This window comes from Prosopis cineraria, unplaced genomic scaffold, assembly GCF_029017545.1.
Source record: "Prosopis cineraria cultivar Desert tree isolate PC_DT_omini unplaced genomic scaffold, ASM2901754v1 PC420, whole genome shotgun sequence".
NCBI lineage: Eukaryota > Viridiplantae > Streptophyta > Magnoliopsida > Fabales > Fabaceae > Prosopis > Prosopis cineraria.
This window is the reverse complement of record NW_026555745.1, coordinates 26397-30688: the sequence shown is the minus strand read 5'-3', so window position 1 is coordinate 30688 and position 4292 is coordinate 26397. Positions and strand designations below refer to the sequence as shown.

Below are 4292 nucleotides of genomic sequence, written 5' to 3'. Positions count from 1 at the left end.
CACATTTAATTTATATATGAAGTTCATGTTAATAGTCTTGAATTATATGAGAGAGATAGAGGAAAATCAAAGAAAATACATAAAGAAATTATTAAATGAGATTCTTTGCTTACTATTTAATATGATGAAGATTATTTCTAAAAAATTAACTACATTTTCCAATGCCCATTTCTAGAATTAACCTTCTTTGAGTTCTTTCCTTTCCTTATTTAAGGGCTTAAGGTTTAAGGAATCTCCTTTTTATTGTCACAGAAAGAAAACAGAGAAAGAGAAGAGGAAATTTCATTCCCATTATCACGTAAACAATGAAAACTTTCACATGAAAGGTAGAAGAGAGGGAAACGCACATGGTTCCTCCTTAAGAGGTATGATCCATTTGCCAATAAAATTTTGCATAAAGGAATACCGCGATATTTAAAGTTTATCCAATTAAAATGCTTCAAATTATCATTTTAATCATAGATTAATTTATGTTACTTTATTTTAAATTAAGATAATTTACTTACTTCAAGAATTATATTTTAAAAATAAAATAATATAAATTGAGTAATTGGTAGCTAAAATTAAGATGAGATGACTTAAGATATTATAATTAGACAAACTATAAATAATGCTGACTCTCTTGGAGTATGCTAGAATTTCATCATTTGCCAAGCCAAGAAACTTATCATATTTTTCTTAGAAACAGTTAAGGAATCTTTTCTTATTTTGAAAATAACATGTTTTGCCCATGCAGAGCTATTGTTTCAGACACATTAAAATTTCAACCAATATATATTCAATCATATATTTAAAGGTTAAACAGATTGCAATTTTATGTATGATTTGAATCCTCTAAATTATTTTTTTTATATATTCTATTAAGTTAAGCTATTACAAAGTTTGTAGTAATATCATTAACAGATAAAGATACAGAACTACAAATTTTTTTTTTTGGCCGGGGGGGGGGGAGAGATAACAGGGTATCCTGTATAATTATATAGTTATTGTTTCAAGCTAGAAAGTAATGATTTGGCAAAAAAAAAAAAAAATTAGAAAGCAAAAAGACTCACGTCTGCAAAGATGACTTTCCATAGGACCCTCTTATTTATTCACCTCCGAGCTATTTATGCAAGAGGAACAAAATATATATACATACACTCCAGTGACCACGACGACGACTTAGCTCACTATAAGAAACACTCACCAATTTACGGTAAGCTAGCAGAGTTTAAGGTGATCGCTACTGAATGATCCTTGCTGTGAGTGTGAAACCTTCCAAAATTTTCTTGAATAACGAGATTTACAAGACACGCGGAAGTTTCAAACATGACACACAACAAACTGTTGTTTATTAATCCACGTTCGATGTTACGCAAGAATGTACATGAATTTAACCAACCTTATTACATGAAACACAACAAACAGTTGTAAATGTCAACTTAGACTGTACTGGTCATTAACATAAAAGAATATTAATGGAGAAACGTAATTTACATCAAAATTCATAACAGCCGTACGAATTATATCTTCAAACTATGAAGCATTCACACGCACTGAAAGAAGCAGATCATGTTGTATTTGCAGTGTAGTTGTTCCATATTGTATCTTGTGGTGTCTGTATACGCGCTCCTTCCTTGGATGGTGAGCGATTTGGTGTATAATTGAGAAACTCAACGAATTCGGTTGCCATTCGAGAATGGCTCAGATCTTGCTTTAGGAGCAGGTTTAGTTGCTTCTGGAACTGCGAACACGTACCAGAAACTCAATCTTTCATCTGCTGCTGCTGATGCCACTGTACAACCATCTGGGCTCTGCAGCAATTCAAAATGAATAAAATAATCAGAGAAAAAAAATTAGAATAATGGTGCAAGAATTAAATGTAAGGATAAAGTTTTGTGCTTCAAGAAACCATTATTTATAAACCCACCTGAGCTAAATGAAGAACCCTTTGAACTTGAAGTATGATCATTAAGCTCAGCCAATTTAACCATTGATGGGTATTTCCAAAGTGTTAGCTCGTTCTGGGCAAATCCATGAGAGCTAAGTAACTCCTTCTCATTCTTGTTCCACAACAAGGCACAAACCTGAGACCCAGTGTCAACTGAGTTCAAGCAAGTACCTGTGTGGGTGTTCCAGAATTTAATGCATCGATCTCCACTACCTCCCCCTGTGGCAAGCAAATTTCCTTGGAAAGACACCAGGCAAGAGCTTACAGCAGATGTGTGTTCTTCAAGTCTGTGAAGCCATTGTGTTGCTGAGTTAGAAGATGCCACAGCTCTGTCCCATATGAAAAGCAGATTGTCATTCCCTCCACTGGCTAATTGTTGACCTGAGGCTGACCATTTCAGCCCACAAACCTCTTGTTCATGCCCTCTGTAGGTTTCAACAATGTGTGATCTAATTCTTACATCGTTGTTCACAATTCTACCATCCATTCCTCCTGTTGTAAGCATGTGATTGTTCCATGCCAGAGACCCAACTCGCTGCCTATGACCACCCCTCAAAGTTCTCAACTGCAGAAACAAACAAGTGAGATTTAGGCTAAGGAGCACAGATATAACACACGGGTTTGTTATCCAAACAAGTGTGATTCTCATAAGACAAAAACCTGTCGATTTGAAGTGGTGTCCCAAAGTTGCACTTCAGAGTTGTTCAAGCCGACAGCAATATGCCTTCCATCTGGAGCCCAGCTGATGCTAGTGATAGGCCCGTTTTCTTCGTCAACAGTGACAAGTTCTGAAGTAGATCCGTTGCTAGCGTCCCATAAGTACACAGTGTTTCCTAGTGCTATTGCCAGAACATTGCTGCTTCCCCAGTCAAGTAAATTGAGGTAGTAATCATCCACAAGATCTGGAGCATCCAATGTCCTCTCGGAACTCTGCTTAACCAACAACAAACATATCAGAACAAAAAATGTGGAACATGGTTAAGATACTCAGACCCCATTAAATCCGCAAAAGTTAGCTGATTGGCCTGATCGAATTGTACTAAAACACAGTTGATAAGAAGTAAGATGATAAAGGAAAAAACCCAGGCCCATTAAAAACCAAAATCCAGATTAGTGATTAATTACTACAGTAATGAACAATACCCTTTCTTAGGCCCAAAGAAGAACTAACCCCTTGTGAACTGTGAAATTGAGTCGCAAAAATTGCTAGAGTTTCAAAACGAATTATAGTTTTCTCAGGGAGTTTATTCAAGACACCCGAGTTTAATTGAAATCTACTGTAGATTGATCAGATCTTAGGAATGCACCTGAGGAATAAACCGTCGGGGCTTAGCGGATTCATTGTGTAGAGTTGGAGAGGACTCGCAGGGGAATAATTCAACTGGTTCAGGTGGCATGTTCTTGAAAGCTAAGATTCGCGTCCGGTTCATGTTCATTGCTTCTGCAAGCTGCTTCTGTTAGGATGACGGTGAGTTCACGTTGGGATTTTCCTTACCTTTTGCCCCTTCTGTATGCATGTAGTGTGCATAACCAAAGTCCATGGCTGAATGATTTGGTATGAATCTATCCAACTGATGATATTTACATCGACAAGAAAGCACAATAAAAACCATTAGACTATATTTTAACGAAATAAATAATCGAACCTCAATTTCTTCAAAACAAAACCCTTGATTTAGCGAGGGAAAGAAGCACCAGATTAATCGCTTAAAATTCGGCATCGCAGAAAACGCAAATTGAAAGAAAGAAGGTTTCTTACATTTTCTCGGGAATTCTTTCTCCGAATAAACTTTTCATGAAGAGGGCGCCGAGGTTGTGTTTTCAAATTTTCGGAGGAACTCAAAGATCCTGCACCCATTATCAAAACACGAAACGAAACGCAATAAAAACAAAGCAGAAGATAGAACAGAAAAAAAAAATTGGCAAAAGAAAAAAAGAGATGAAAAAACTGATCACGAATCTGAAAGAAGTCCCTGCAAAAACGATGGTTAGAGGAGAAATAATATAAGAGAACGAGAAAAATTGCGAGAGCTGATCGGCGCTGAGCGCTGCAGTGAAAGAGGGCTGAGTGAAGAATGGATGCAAGAGATGAGACAGATTCAGTGGGATTAAATAGGTTTCTGAGGGGAAAAAGGCATGTTTGATTCGGAGAGAGGGTAGGAATGCGGGAGACGCAATAACGGCTATGATTGTTAAGTAATGTAATGTTATTTTTTTTTCTTTTTTTTAATAAAAAGAATGTTATTTTTTTTACTAATTAAATAGGAAAAATGATAAATAAATTCAAAAAAATTAATTAATTTAAATTAAATTTTAAAGTGTCAAATTTTATGAATTTGTAAATTCAGTTTTTAATTTTATA

At 35.7% G+C, this 4292-nt stretch overlaps 1 pseudogene; it reads right to left on the bottom strand.

Moving 5' to 3' along the window:
• Window positions 1-1309: 1309 nt before the first annotated feature.
• Window positions 1310-4036, bottom strand: LOC129297027 (cell division cycle 20.1, cofactor of APC complex-like; annotated as a pseudogene).
• Between the last annotated feature and the right edge of the window lie 256 nt (window positions 4037-4292).